The 16551-nt window shown below is 34.3% G+C and overlaps 1 long non-coding RNA gene across 1 annotated transcript; it reads left to right on the forward strand.

The window, feature by feature from the left end:
* Positions 1–337: 337 nt before the first annotated feature.
* LOC147011004 (uncharacterized) lies at positions 338–3363 on the forward strand. Its single transcript, XR_015052417.1, has 3 exons — positions 338–2237; positions 2441–2599; positions 2916–3363. It is a non-coding gene; the product is annotated as an uncharacterized LOC147011004 (long non-coding RNA).
* The last annotated feature ends 13188 nt before the right edge of the window (positions 3364–16551 follow it).

Here is a 16551-nt window from a genome sequence, read left to right on the forward strand (position 1 = left end):
AAGGTGTGCGCGCCGCCGGAGGCGTTGTAGTAATGCTGGAGTCGCCCGGCTCGTGAGTGTGCTGAATACGCAATAAAGGAGAGCCGCGGGCAAAGTACGCTCGCGCTCGCGCTTGTGCAACACAGCCCGGCTCGACTGTTCCCCCGCATCGTGTCTGCCTGCTAAGCATCTTCTATCAGTACACCACATCCTTGATCCACGTATTGTTACGAATCTGGCAGCCATGAGCACTCAACATTCAGGTCCTTATAGAACACCTGTATTGGTAAGTGTGTGTTTATAGTTAGGGCCCCCCACATGTGTCTAACGGGAATTACATGTGTGCGCTGCAGAGTTTCTTTTACAACAAATCTCCTTCACTTCACGTCGCACACCGATTCCATTGCCCACGTGTGTTCGACCATGTACGTGGGTGGAGATTTCCATCGCCTCAAATCGGGACTCCGCCCAGGAAGGCAGGGTCGTGCCCTTTGTCCAATCACGCCATAGAAAGCGACTTTCCCACGACATGCCAGCCAATGAAGGTTGAGATGGCCACAGAGAGCGACTTTCCCACGACACGCCGGCCAATGAAGGTTGAGATGGCCACAGAGAGCGACTTTCCCATGACGCCCTGTCCAATGAGGGTGGAGATCGCCTCAGACGGCGATTTTCTCTCCCTGGAGGAAAAAGGAATATAAAGGAATGCCAGGCTGGGAGCGGAGATCATCGTCGTCTTGGGGGTCGTGGGTTTTGGTGCTGGCTGGTTCATCTGGTCCTGGGTCATCGTCGTCTCTGATCTTCTCCTTGGTCTTGGTCGATTGGTGCGTGGCCGGTTGGAGAGTGCGGTACCTGATGCTTGGAGCGGCATCGTGTTGTGGGTTCCAGTCCCGCTGAGCCGGATCGTCGAAGACCACACGAGGTGGATAGGTCCAAGCACAGGCTCTGGTCTCCAGCTCACCTTTCCTCGAGCTGGAAGCCTTCAATAAAGACCCGACGGGGTCCATTTCTTTGTGTGTGTGATTGTGTGTGGGCCCGTCTTCAAGTGGAATTGGGTGAGTGCTTTCTTTTGCTCATTGTACATTACATTTCTTATTCGGATAACTCTGCTCTTTGTGTACTTCCATCCCCGATTATTATTATAAATAAATTTCCCTATTGTTGAATGTCCCAGCTCGTTAGTAGGGTGAATATACTGGTTCTCGCTCACTTTTCCCAATGTAAATGAATGGGGGATTTTCAGCGATTCCCTTTTTTTTCCCTAAAAAGAAACCCCCTTTTTATCCGTTTTTCCCTGCTGTGCAGGGGTTTGGCTTTTTGTGAGGCAATGTTTTATGGTCGGATGCCCTTCCTGGACGCCTCTTACAACACAGGGATATGGTACACCTATTCTAACCGGGGCATACACCGGGACCAGTATACTGGTACTTATTTCGCCGACCTCGGAAGGATGACAGGCTGAGTCAACCCCCTGGTGTTAATTCAGCAGCTGAGCGGGATTCGAACTCGGGACACTGGGATCCCAAGCCGCCACCCTCACCACTAAGCCAACACCAGGCTTTGTATATATATAAAACCAGGCTATCCCAAGGTATATTTATTTGTCTCCCCTTTAACCTGGAGGTTGATCAGCTCACTCATTGAACCTATAAAGATTTGTTCATTCTCAAATTCCTTCAATAGTTTAATTTTCTTTGCACAATAATCCCCATCTAAAATATTGACAAACAAAACATTTGAATCTTTATATTTTTTAAGATACCCCTTTTGTGCCATTACGAAATGATAAACTTCTCTTAATGATCTCATCTGACCACCGCCCGAGTTGCAAATCATTTTTGTGTATAAACCACGCCATAAAAAAAGTTTTGTTTCAAATGTTTTCAGTTCATGCCGTGAAAATGAGGAAGTGTTTTTTGACACGGTCGTGCTGTGTGGTTTTAGACAGTCATGCTGTGAAAAAATAGGAACTATTCTGTGAGACAAGGTCTCGTGTTTATATTTTATCTCAGAACACGAACTGAAAACATTTGAATCAAAACCATTTTAAGTATGTTTTGTAAATGATTCATACAATCGCCCAGTTATTTTCCAAGCTGTCATTTCCTGTGGCCGCACCCAATGCTTAGGGAATTTCCTCGTTGTTGCCTTATAAGTGATTCACCAGACAAAGTTTCTGCCAGACGGGATTTTCATTTTTACAACTGAGACATGGATGATCTCTCTTCCGATGAAGGCAAAAGCTTACTACAGAGTTGGTAAGTTTGTTTGGTTTTCTCTTTGAACGATGAAGCAAATGATTATTAATTAAATCATGATAATTCTGATATATATATATATATATATATATATATATATATATATATATATATATATATATATATATATATATATATATATATATATATATATATATATATATATATATATATATATATATATATTTTTTTTTCCCTGACAGGGCATTGGAAGAAATTGAGTTTACGTATCACGACGTGGTTCATGAAATTAATACTCTTATTGAAGAGATCAATGATTTTAGAAGAGAATTGAAAGACATTTTCAATGAGTGGCACGAAGTCTTATCACGTCCTATCATCTCGAAGGAATTAAACCAATGGTGAGACACGTGTGTGTGTGTCTGTCTTCCTACCTACCTCTCTCTGCTCTTATTGAAGAGATCAATGATTTATAATGACTGGTCTCTGATCTCGAATGAATTAAACCAATGGTGAGACACGTGTGTCTATGTGTGTCTGTGTGTGTGTGTGTGTGTGTGTGTGTGTGTGTGTGTGTGTGTGTGAGTGTGTTTGTGTGTGTGTGTGTGTGTGTGTGTGTGTGTGTGTGTGTGTGTGTGTGTGTGTGTGTGTGTGTGTTGCTTTCCCTGTCTGTCTGTCTCTTCATCTATACCCTTGACTTATTATTTTTTTTTTCAGCACTATCGCACAACATCAGCTGTTGAAGCAATCTTGTACAACACATGATTTTCTGGAGGTAAATATTTCTGAATTATTATTAATATCACTCTCTCTTTAGAATGTCGTCTAATGTTGGTTGCATCATTAGTTTGAACGCGGTTTTGTCAGTACACTGGAATTAATTTTATTGACCTTGAAAGGATGACAGGCTGAGTCGGCCTCCTGGTGTGTTAATTCAGTGGTCAACGAGGCTTACTCATATTACCATGTAATTATTATCCACTTTTTGTTTCAAAACAGAATATGGTGTCTGAGTTTCGAAATCACAAGACATCTGGAGAAGATTGCTGGGAAAGATTATACATTCTCGCAAATGAATATTTAATATTTTCAATATTAATAAATTATATTTGTTTTGTATACAATTACTTGATTCTGAATTACAAGAAGAGGATCAAAACATGAAGGGAGGGTAGGTGCGCCCCCCAATGACCCATCACCCCCTCATCCCATCCCTCCCTCCCCATGTGTGTGTGTGGGGAAGGGTGGGGGGTGGGATGAGGGAGGTGGTGGGTCAAAGGTGGGGGCGCACAGGGGGATGAGGGGGTGGGGCTTGTGTGGGAGGGGCTTGTGTGGGCGGGGCTTCGGTGGGGCTTGTGTGGGTGGGGCTTGTGTGGGCGGGGTTTATGTGGGTGGGGCTTGTGTGGGAGGGGTTTATGTGGGTGGGGCTTATGTGGGCGGGGCTTCGGTGAGTCTTGTGTGGTCGGGATGTGTGTGGGAGGGGTTTATGTGAGTGGAGCTTGTGTGGGAGGGGTGTATGTGGGCAGGGTTTATGTGTGTGGAGTTTTTGTGTGGAGCTTGTGTAGACAGGACTTATGTGGGAGGGGTTGATGTGGGCAGGGTTTATGTGGGCAGGGGTTTATGTGGGTGGAGCTTATGTGGGAGGGGCGAATGTGGATGAGGTTTGTGTGGATCAATGGATGGGTGGAGAGATGGGTGGATGGGTGGATGAGTGGAGCTTGTGTGGATGGGTGGATAATTTTTTAATTAAATAAACATGTTGTGTGTGGGGGAACTAATTAACTAATCACTAATTATGTGAATATGGGTGGAGCTTGTGTGTGTGTGGAGCTTGTGTGGAGCTTGTGTGGAGCTGGTGTGGGGTTTGTGTGTGGTGGGGTTTGTGTGGGGTTTGTGTGGGTGAGGCTTGTGTGGGTGGAGTCAAAAAGGGGCGGAGTCAAAAAATTTCAATTTATCTTTGTCTTTTGTAATTCCTGTGAATAAAATGAACCTAAAATCTCTTCCCCTTCCAAATCATATATCTTATAAGTCCAAGGAACCGTATCTATTACATCAACAATTTTAAAAAGCTCGTTGGTCCATCTTTTCGTATAACCTTTTTCAAAATGAGATTTCCACCTATATATTCTTACGATATCACCAACTTTGAACTTAGGTTTTCTGACATTAATCTCTTTTTCATATTTTAATTTTGTAAATGTTTCTGATGGTTTCATATTTGTTGACGTGTGAATCGTGTCATTATACTTATCCACAATATCCTGAATAAAAGATGACCATTGTTGTGAACCGAGTTGTGTGAATTTTTTATATAGTCTCTCTTTTAAGGTACGATTAAAACGTTCAACAACAACTGCCTTCCCTTCATTAAAGGTACTGTATAATGTAATACTGTTATTTTTTAGAAAATTCATAAATGTCTTGTTATAAAACTCTCTACCCTCATCAGTCCACAATTTTTTAGGTTTTCTCTTACTTTTATTAAATATCTGTTGAAAAGCTAACATAAGAGTATTACCTGTTTTGTTTTTTAAAGGGACAACCCACACATATCTACTCCTCAAATCAATAACGGTTAAAGCATACTTGTACCCCTTATCATTATTGAGTTCAATCAAATCAGCAGACCAGATATAATCTACTTCCTTGGAATAAACTTTCCTTCTCTGAAACTTTGTGAATATTGGTTTATGTAATTCATCAGCTAATTGCTCTTCAGTCTTAATGACATCATTAGAGCTTACAAGTTTTTTGAATTTCCAAGTCCAAGTTTCAATTTAGCACTGATCATCTTCTTCACAATGAACCGATCAACTTTTTCTCTCAAGGTTGGATTTTGTATCAGAGACAAATTATACAACATTTCTCTATCGGCTTCATGCTTTTCTTCCAACGTTGTGGTATTCCCATAATCAATATCGTGTCTCATGCACACTTCATCAACTCTATTGATAGGCTGCCTCCAGGATTTAGGATTGTCTGCCTCATCTAATCTTTTATCCAAGTTTGTGCCTGGACCACAGAAAGAATACCCTGGAAGATGTAATTCCCCTGGTATTCCAGTAGTTGTAAATTTACTTCCTGATAAAAACTTTTGTATATCTCCTCCGAGTTTGTGTTTGGAGATAAATTGATTTTTTTTTTGAACCACACACCGAACATATACCTTTTTGGATAACCCTGTTATTTTTACTTTTAATATATGAAATATTTTTAGTATTAGTTTTCTTTTTACATTTGAGACAATAACTCATTTATTTATGTGAAAAAGTCCTGCAGAGTGCAAAAACCTTTTTAGTTTCCAACATGCACATTTGAATCTTAATTTTTAAAACATAAAGAATCCTAAGAAATGCCTTCACTCTCTCCTCCATTTATTTAAGAAAAAACTTGAATTAAAATGAATAGCTTGACGATGTCAATAGTCTTGAAGAAAATATTGCAAATAGACTTGTCAATTCTTTGTTTTCCTCCTCGGTGGGTTGAGTTATTTTCTGTAATACCACCAATCTTTTTTGAATCTCACTGGTTTCCATATTTTGATATTTATTTTGTCTCGCTCTTTCCTCCCTCTCCTCCCTCTCTCTCTTCTCTTTTTCCTCCTTCTCTTTCTTCTCCCTCTCCTCCTTCTCTCTCTTCTCTCTTTCCTCCTTCTCTTTCTTCTCCCTCTCCTCCTTCTCTCTCTTCTCTCTTTCCTCCTTCTCTTTCTTCTCCCTCTCCTCCTTCTCTCTCTTCTCATTTTCCTCCTCTTCCCTCTCTTCTTCAACTCCTTCCTCATCCCTTACTATCCTTGAATCGTTTACACCCCATAGAATATTATACATATATTCATCAGGATTTCTTGTTATTCCTGCATCGAAAATAATTTTTTTACAACAGGAAACCAATAAAATTTCTTTTGAATTTCTAAAAGAGCCTTACCTTTTCTTAACTTTATAATTTTTTCATTATTTAACATTCTAATTAAATCTAAAGTTGTCGGTTTATCAACATCAGCATAATGCCAATCTTTTATTGAAAATACCTCATTCTTATGTTGTAGAACATATTTATTAAAATACCGAATACCCTTTTCTTGAAGGTATGCTTGGACACAGAAATGATAATTTTCTTGAAGCCTTCTTGCTGTCATTTATGTATTAGAAATATATGTTAGAATAATATTATGGCACGAAACACCTCCCCATCTTCCCATAGTTAAATCATTTTGTATTTCCTTACTTATTATATATAATCCTGTTTTTTCTGTTTTCATGAGATAAACAAGGGCAAAACCATTATTATATTTACCCTTATTATTTTATTTAAATTCTTTTATTTGTTGTTTACTAATCGTGGACCCACAAAACTCATTCTCGATACCAAGTGGATAATATTCTTCCTTACGAGACTGATTTAATTGTTCCAGGTCTTCGAGGTTAATTTTAAATGACCAATTATACCCTAAATCATTCATATCATACCCCCATTGTTCTATTCTCATACAAATGATACGCCCTTCTTTCTAAAAATTTATTTTAATTCGAACTGTGAATTCTGTATGACCTGGAGATAATATCAACACTTCTGTATCTTTGGAATACACAGCCGTTTTATTTAAGGATATATATTGTGATAAATCGCTTAATCTCACCAAGTCATTCGCGTCAGTCGGGCTTGGATAATTTTTTAATTTAAAAGCATTTTTCATGTTAATATTTTTGGTTATATTATATTTATGTCGTTCAGCCTGTGCCTTTGTGTAATAATTTGATAAATCAATATCCAGTTCTTGAGATACACCAAAGATAGAACCATCTTTACCAACATAAGTCATTTATATTAGATTAAAAATAATATCATAAAATTTTTTATTTTTGTTGAGTTGAAATAACACATATAGACATAATTGACCACAACACTTGGAATTTAATTCTTGGACTTGAAATGTTTGATAAACACCATTCTGTAAGAATTTTATAACTTCAACAGGTGGTGGAAGGCCAAAACTATCAAAATAATATTTGTCTTGACGATTAAAAATACAAACCCAATGAGAACCGTTCCCATTATTATCTTCTAAGTTCATAATAATATTCTTTGTATGTTTCGGCACATTTGTTAATTCATCTCTCATACAAATAACCACATTATGAATTTTTAATTTCTTACAATATTTGACAAGTTGTAAATTTGATGTTGTATTCTTTCCAAATTTTTCCAACCACTCATCAATGCTCATTTATTTATTAGAAAGATATAATCCATTACCTCTTTTCGTTAATTTTACACCTGCTTGTGCAATAGAAGAAAGCATATCTCCAACTAACAATCTCGCTTTATCAGGCAGACCTTCAAGTTTTTCAGCAAAATCTACAATTATGCCACTTCCACTAATTTGTTTCTCCAACTCTTTGTTATGTCTTTCCAATTCTTTTTGAGCCTGGAGTTGAGCCTTCCTTTCGTTGGCAGTTTTCACCGCTGTTGAAATACCACCCGTCAATGCTCCAACCGCACTTAAACCAGCAAATAAAGGAATTAGAAATGGGAGAAATCCTCCACTCGTCTCTCTTATTGAATATTTTTTCAACATTGGTTTTGTCATTTTAATTTTAAGTGAGCCAGTGTCATTCAAGATTTTAACCTGTTCTCTTGTGAGCAAAACATCAATTCTTACTGCTCCTTTTCTCTGAATTGTATTAACGTTAATCGTACAAGGCTTTTGATTTTGAACACAAGATGATAGTTTATGAAGATTGATTTGATTAACATATACCCCAGTTGGTACTTTGCCACTCATTTATTTAACAAAAAATTATGTGAGACTAATCATCACACCATTATCTGTATTAATCTGCAATTCTGTTTCTTCCAAAAGCAAACAATATGTATCAACTTCTTCACTCTCTCCTCTTTCAATGTATAGGGAAGTATCCACTCGATTAGACTTTATAGTTTCCTTTTGCGCGCTCAGGTCAAACGCATAGATTGTATACAAACTTTTAAATGCTGTCATATCCAAAATAGGTTCTTTATTTCCATTACTTTCACACACCTTTTGGTAAGACTTGTATGCTTCAGCAAAATCATTTTTTTCCCAATTAATTTCCAATCTATCTCGTGGATAAAATGTTCCATCTAGAGAAACGCGAAGTTGTTTCACCTTAGCATTATCACTCAATGCATTATTCTTATCAGTCGCAGTATCACCATCTGGCTTTTTAAAAATGATCCACAGATATCGTGGCTTTCCTTCCAGAACACCCAAATTCCACGTGTAAGTAGTTTGATTGAGTTTAACGTGTTGACATCTTCTTTTGAGGTATGATACACTGAGTGGTTTCTTTGAGTTAAGTCTTCGATTCAACATCTCTTCTGTTTTAAGATTAGGAGTATATTCACTGATATACCAACTCATCTCCTCAATCACAAATTTATTCTGTTCACCAAAAGCACTAGCAACACCAAAAAGCAATCGATTTTCATTATCATTCCTTTGTAGTTGAAATCTAATTTTAAGACCATACAGAACTTTATCATGATCACAAAATCCAAATATACCTTTAAGAGGAACCGCCACAGTAAAACTATTTTCTGCTTTTGTATCATCATTATACGCTCCTTTCCTTTGAATATATCCAGGGTCTGTGTTTGTTCCCGTTGACATATCAGGAATAAAACCTTCGACAGACCCCTTTCCCATTCTATCACTGAATGTATAGAGTGTAAATTTTATCATTTCAGATACAGCAGAGACATAATCAACCGCTTCAACTTCTTGTGTTCCAATATACAAACGCACACTATCAAACATTTTCCAGAAGAAATCATTTACAAGTGTAGCGTTTGTGTTATTCCCAGCTTTAGTGAATTTAAATTTACACAACAAGAAACTTTCGGAGAGATTCAAATAGGTTTGTTGATTATTTATTTCAAAACTTTTTGTACCATTCGTATTCCAGTCTGTTCCAGTTATTGCATTTACCTTGAAGTAATCTTCTTTTTTAGTGGAGTTTGAGATAATAATAGTATCATCCAAATCATAGATACTATCAATTGCTTCCATACTTGTATTTATTTCGGAAAAAAGATGTTAAAACTTTTGAAACCCTGATCCAAGTATTTGAATTATTTTCTGTCGTTCTTGGGGGGACAACTGAGTTTTGCCTTTCTTAATTTCTTTTATTGCTTGTAATTTATGAGATTCCTTCTGAGCATCTTTTATACTCTTTACAGCACCTGCTACATTTCCCACAGCAGAAGCAGTTGAACCAATTAGATCTTTATGTTTAAGAATAGTTGAACCAATACCCATGAGAGTATCAATTATCCCATCTCCTCTAAATTGATGTCCAGCACCCCTTTGTCTCTTAGGTTTATAGTATCCTCTACCAAGATACATACCTTCACCCTTGTAGTATGGGGAAAGGAACATCCCATCCCCTGTAATTATTTTATATTTTCCCAACTCGTGTTTCCTCACAATAACCATCCTATTTATTTATTGGAAAACTTCACGTAGGTGAATTCTGATAGATATAACTTCTCCATTAAAAGAAATCACACGATTATCTTGGTCAGTTATCCTAAAATTTACTCTGTGTATGGTTTTTCCTGACACAGGTAGATAAACCAAATTTTTGGGTTCCATATTGAATTTATAACCAATTGGGGTTGAGTATGCACTGAATGAAAATATTGTATTTGTTTTTTTTCCATCATTATAAGCACCATCAATCAAATCACAGTGAATTAACACCGAATTTATTCCTGAGGATATTTGAATGACATCATCACTGTAAAACGTCCCATTAGTTTCAATCTTTTTTGAGGAGAAACCCAATAACTCTCTAAATGAATTATCAATTGTGAAATCAACCTTGTAGTTATTTTTAACTTTAATCGTTGATTTTGAAGTATGTTTTTGAATGTTTATAACAATATTTTTTGGTTCATCACCCTGTTCTTTCATAAGACGAGCAATTTCGGAAGATATTTGAGAAATCTCATATGCTCCGGGTGAGACTGTTATCGTTTTGTATCCACTTCCGGGATTATAACTAAACTTGTCATTTTTATCAGTTATATTAAATAAGGTATTATAAGTTTCCATGGACAATAAAGATGCCTCATATTCTTTTGTTGTGTCAAGTTGTAGTGGGTATGGGAATGAAGATGTGTGGTCGCTTGTTGTGAAATTGAAACTAAGGATTGTGCTTCTCATCTTATTTAATATGAGATAAAATGTCTTTATATTGATATTTATTAATTATTTTCATGTTCATCAACTGGTCTAAAATGGCTGATGCTTCATTAAAACAATTGTTATTTCCAGCCTTCTGACTGCCTAACAACAATAACAGTCTATTAACTAATTGTGATGGGTCATTTGGAAGAAAACTAACACCTGAACCAAGGATACTTAAAGCCTGAATAATGTGTTTCTCCTTCTCATTCTTCCTACTTTTACCAGAAAGAATAACCTTATAATTTAGAGTGTTCATCAGATCAATATATACTCTATCATCATTATTTTCCATATTCAATGGTTTATCAATATACTTTGATTCATCCCTCACAGTTGAACCTTGTCTTCCATCTTTTGTGAGAAGAAACATTAATCTCGGAGTTAGTTTAACGGGGTTGAGCAGAACCTAAGAACCTTAATTCATCATTAAATATCAATACCTTTTCTTGAACAAGATGAAATATTGCTGGTTGTTCTGTTGGAATGAGTCCTGCTTTGGTTTTTGAATCCGCTGAATATTCATTGTTTTGAACAGCATTCACAATATAATCAGGGGGTTGATTAATCTCTTCCAGTTGTTGAAATAAACCTTCATCATCATATTCTAATTCTCCTAAATGCTCTAATTCTTCCTCCGTCATTTGACTGAAATCTTTTAACATTTGAAGTTTTTTAGGAGTATATTCTACTGTGGGAACTGTGGAAACATCTTTCATTTTTTCTTGGGAAGTTTTTAAAAGTGGTTTAAAAAATTTCTCTTGTTTTCTTTCAAATGCTTCTTCGCCCGTTAGTTTCTGTCTGCGTTTCTTCTTTATGTCTTCCTGTTGTTTTACAACTTTTGAAACCAACTCTTGATGTTCCTTAAATCTTCTTGCTCTTTCTTTTACATCCATTTATTTATTGTAAAATATAATTTAATGAATTGTAAAGATCAACAGGGAAATTTTCCTTTTCTTCATCATTCAAGTAGATGTGTTCAAATAAATCCTTTTCTTTAAATATTTCATCAAATTCTTTATTAACATTAATGCGAGTTGTAATTTCTTCTTCACTAATACTTGCATCTCTGCTTTTCATACGTTTGCGTTGAGTTTCTTCATCAACATCAAAACCGAATGATAAAATCTTCACTCCGCTCAGATATTTAATAATTTGTCTCGTTCCTTCTGGATTAGTTTCTAATATCCCAACACCACCAGATTTTAGTTTCTTTAACTCACTCTTACAATGTGAATATTTTGTTGTACCAAGAGAAACCTCCTCAAATATTTGTCCTTCATTCCTCAATCGCATATGTTCCTCCACTGAAATATAGTGATAATCTTTACCTTTTACTTCTCCATGTCTTATTGCTCTAGTTGTTGTTGATACAATGCGTATCACGGGGTGTTTTTTAAGTAAATTTACAATATTCTCATTTGTACTACACAAGAACCTTGATTTATGAAAGTTTTTTCCAGAAGCAGATTTACCCACAAGATTTATAATAATAGTTGTCATTTATATATGTAATTGTTTATAAAACAAAAAATATATCCCTTAATATCTCATCTTGTTTCACAACAATATATTTATATTTTTCAGTCGTGTGCTTCATGTAATCCTCAAATTTCTTTTTACTACATAATGTAGAACAATTATCTCTCCAAAAATTATTGATATCTATTGAATTTAACTTGAATAAAATAAAAGTATTAGCATTGTTTCTGATGGAACGACGAGGAAGTTGAAAGTACGATTGACTAAGATAAATACAATTACAAGAAGAATGTCTCCCTCTTGTGTAGTAGCTGTCCATTACCGTTTGGTTTCTCTCATTAACACAATCATCAAAGATAACGAGGTTCTTTTTTGATTTATCCAAATCTTGGGGAGACGGTATATCATCCGTATTATCACTAAGAATACAAGTTATAGGATTTGATTTCTTTTTACATCTCTGTGTATCACAAAATAGTTGAATTATATCTTCAATGTTATAATCATTTAGGTTTTTTTGGCGTTTAAATAAACCGATTATATCTTCTTTTTGAAGACCAGCATTAAAACCTTGTGAGAGTAGTTGTACTCTGGTTGAAAACTCGACTTTGTGAAAATTATTAAATTATCATAATCTAAAAAGTTGGGAGTGAGGAGCATTTTTAAAAGTAAGCAGGTTTTTCCACATCCACTTGAACCAACTATGAGACATCTTAATGAATTTGGGAGATTTTTATGGTTGTTAAATTTTATCTTATTTTCCCAAATAGGTAAAAAATCATTCATTTATATATTTGAAAAACAGGTTATTTAATTTATTATTGGCTTTTTTAGAAACTCTATATTTTATCCTAAGTTCAGGTTTAATTTCAAGATAATCCATTATTTTATTTATACAATATCTTGTGTTGATATTTCCCTGAAAATTACATCCATGAATAATATACAACAACAATCCTTTGAACATTTCTCTTATACGTTCAGTTTCTTCCCTTGTAAGGAAAGGTGTGTTATCACCCTCATACTTTACATTCATTTCTCTAATCAATCTTGTAAAGTAATTCATTTTTGGTGTAAATCTAAAAGAATTATTTTCCTTTTTATATTTTTTATTATCATTAATTAGAAGATAATCACAGAATATACATTGTTTATAGGCTTTTGACTCTGTGTTTAATCCCCGTCTTTCACACGCAGGACAATTCTCAAATTTGTCATATGGAGAATCAGGAAAGTCTAGCATATTTATAAAGTAAAACTTTACTTAAACTGAAATTCATCTATACTTTCAGTTGTATATTACCATCGATATCGATATACTTTTTTTCATTATCAGATTCAACGACAACATTTTTTGTATTAAAGGTAATTTTAAAATGATCGTTAATTACTATTGAACGAAATGTCATTTCACCTGATATATTAACATCCTTTATTTCATCAGGATTTACATCTTTAGGGTTGTTGAAAAAAATACAAATTTCTCCTTGCATATTACAGATGGTCTTATCTTTTCTTTCTAAAGCTTCATCCATAAGGTTTTTGTTTTTTGATACTTTTTCTTGTTTCATTGCTTTTTCTAGTTTTGAATATATTACTAGAAGGAGAGGAGAAACTTTTGTTAGAGATACTTTAATTGATGTTCTACCAGGTATACTAAAAGCCCTTCCACTGAAGGAAATTGAAGAACTCATATTATTTACCATAATAGTTTTTATCCAATAGTTGTTATATTTATCTTTGTTCAATTTTACATCCTTGACATATTTCTCAGTATCTTTAACAAATGAAGAGATTGATTGAAACTTGTCTTTTGTGTCTTGAAACATTGTATTTATTAAGTGAAAAAGTTGGAGGATAAAATGGTTTTAAGCACAGATTCACCTGTAAAACAAACGAAATTTTCATCAAGAAAATTTTAGTTTAAGCAAAGATTTATTATATAAATATGGTGAATACAACATACTGCGATGTTTGTAATCACGAATATAAACATTATAGAAAACACCTCCGAACCAACAAACACACATTTAATCTGTTTCATAAAATATCTCCTCTTGAGTTGGAAAGAAAACATTGTGATATCTGTTCAAAGGATGTTTTGAAGAGTAGTTATAATAAACATCTTCAATCACAAAAACACAAGAAAAATGAGTTTAAAGTAAAGGGAGACTATTATATTGAAAACACTGATGGGGCATTTAAAGGGCATATAAAAATAAGGATTTTTCAATTTGGAGAACCCGGTCCATCATCAATAGCTGAATCAATTGAAATAGTGAAACCCGATGTTGAAAAATTTATTGAAAAGACATTAAAAGAAATGAAAACTTTAAAGTTTTATATGGGAGTGAAAATGAATATGAAAAGACAAGATGAAGAACAAACTCCTTATATGAGAACAGATCTTCATTTTATAACATCATTTCAAGATTTTTTGAATAGTGGGGTTTATGAAGAACTATCAAGACAAGAGGAGGATGTTGATAATACAGTGGTAGGAAGTGGATTCAATATTTAAAAAATCATCTTTTTAGATATACACATTCTAAAATCAAACCCTCTTAAAGCTTCTTCTTATATTGAATTACCAAAAGAAATAAAACTAAAGAAGGCAGTTGTTAATATTAAGAACAATGATAATAAATGTTTTCTCTGGTCTGTTCTTGCTCACTTACATCCACCAAAATGTAATTCAGAAAGAGTAAAACAATATATGAAATATGAGAATACCTTGGACATTAAAGATTTTAAATTCCCAATGCCACTAACAGATATTCCTAAATTTGAGAAAAAGAATAATCTTTCTATTAATGTATATGGATTAACGGATACAAACAAAGTTCAAATATTAAAAATTTCAAACAACTATAAAAATGAAGAAACACACATTGATCTTTTATATTTTAGTGTTGGAAAGAATTCACATTACACATACATCAATAATTTATCAAGATTAATCTCTTCTCAGGTATTCAGAACAGCAAACAAAATATATCCTTGTAAGCGATGTCTTAATTCATTTCATACAAAAGAACGATTAGAACAACATTCAAAATATTGTAGTAATCATAAATCAGCTGTAATTACAATGCCTAAACCTGGTGAAAAGATTTCTTTTGAAGATTATAATAAATCTATCATGCACCCATTTGTGATATACGCTGATTTTGAGTGTATCCTTAAAAAGATTAATACTGCTTCTCCTAATCCAAAAGAATCATATACAAATAAATATCAAAAACATATTCCTTGTGGTTTCAGTTATTATATCAAATCATCTGTTGGAGAAAAGTATAACAAACTTGAACATTATCGTGGAAAAAAAGCTTCACAAGAGTTTGTAAAACGATTAGAAAAGGATTGTATAAGACTCACTAAATTAATGAAAGAAACAAATGAACCGATGAAATTAACCAAAGAAGAAAAATTAGAATTTAGAAAGAACAATATCTGTCATATTTGTGAGGGGGAAATTAAGGAGTCAAAAGTTAGGGATCATTGTCATCTTACTGGTAAATATAGAGGTCCCGCTCATTCCTGTTGTAATCTTAATTATAAATTACCTTCTTTTATTCCAGTCTTTCTTCACAACAGCGCCAACTATGATACACATCTATTTATAAATGAACTTTCAAAAACACCGGGGAATATTTCTGCCATAACAAACACAAGTCAAAAGTATATTTCATTTACAAAAATGATATTCACAAAACCTATAACTCGTATTCGGTTTCTTGATTCTTACAAGTTTATGGGAACACCACTAGCCTACCTCGCATCAAATCTAAGCTCCACGGACTCTTTTCCAAATCTTAATTCATTCTTTCCAAAAGAGGAAATTCTCACTAAAGAGGAAATTCAGATTAAAGAGAGAATTCAAAGTAAAGAGGAAACTGTAATTAATGAAGAAATTCTAACTGAAGATGAAATTCTAATCATAAAGAAAATTCGAACAATGAATGAAATTCTAACTAAAGAGGAAATTCTGATTAAAGATGAAATTCTGATTAAAGAAGGAATTCTTACGAGAGAGGAAATTCAAACAAGGAATGAAATTCAAAGTAAAGAGAAAATTCTTACAAGTAAGGGAATTTATCCTTATGATTATATGGATTCATTTATGAGATTTAAAGAAACACAACTTCCATCAAAAGAAAGTTTCTATAATAACCTTTATGAAGAAGAGATAAGTGATAAGGAATATAAACACGCACAAGAAATATGGAAATTATTTAAGATAAAGAACCTTGGAGAATATCACGATTTATATCTAAAAACAGATGTTTTATTGTTAGCTGATGTGTTTGAAGCTTTTAGATCACTCTGTCATAATAAAAATTGTTGTGGATTAGATCCTGCCCACTATTTCACAGCTCCTGGTTTAGCTTGGAGTGCAATGTTGAAAATGACAAAACAAGATATAGATTTAATCAGTGATGTGGATATGCTTTTGATGATTGAGAAGTCCAAGAGAGGTGGAATATCACAAGTATGTTCAAAAAGATATGCTAAAGCAAATAATAAATATCTTCCAAATTATGATAGTGAAAAAGATAGTAATTATTTGATGTATTTTGATGCTAATAATTTGTATGGATGGGCAATGTCTCAATCTCTGCCTTATGGTAAATTAGAGTGGGTGGA

Source organism: Eptatretus burgeri, chromosome 16 (assembly GCF_056783735.1).
Source record: "Eptatretus burgeri isolate ZD-2024b chromosome 16, Ebu_testis_v1, whole genome shotgun sequence".
Taxonomy (NCBI): Eukaryota; Metazoa; Chordata; class Myxini; order Myxiniformes; family Myxinidae; genus Eptatretus; species Eptatretus burgeri.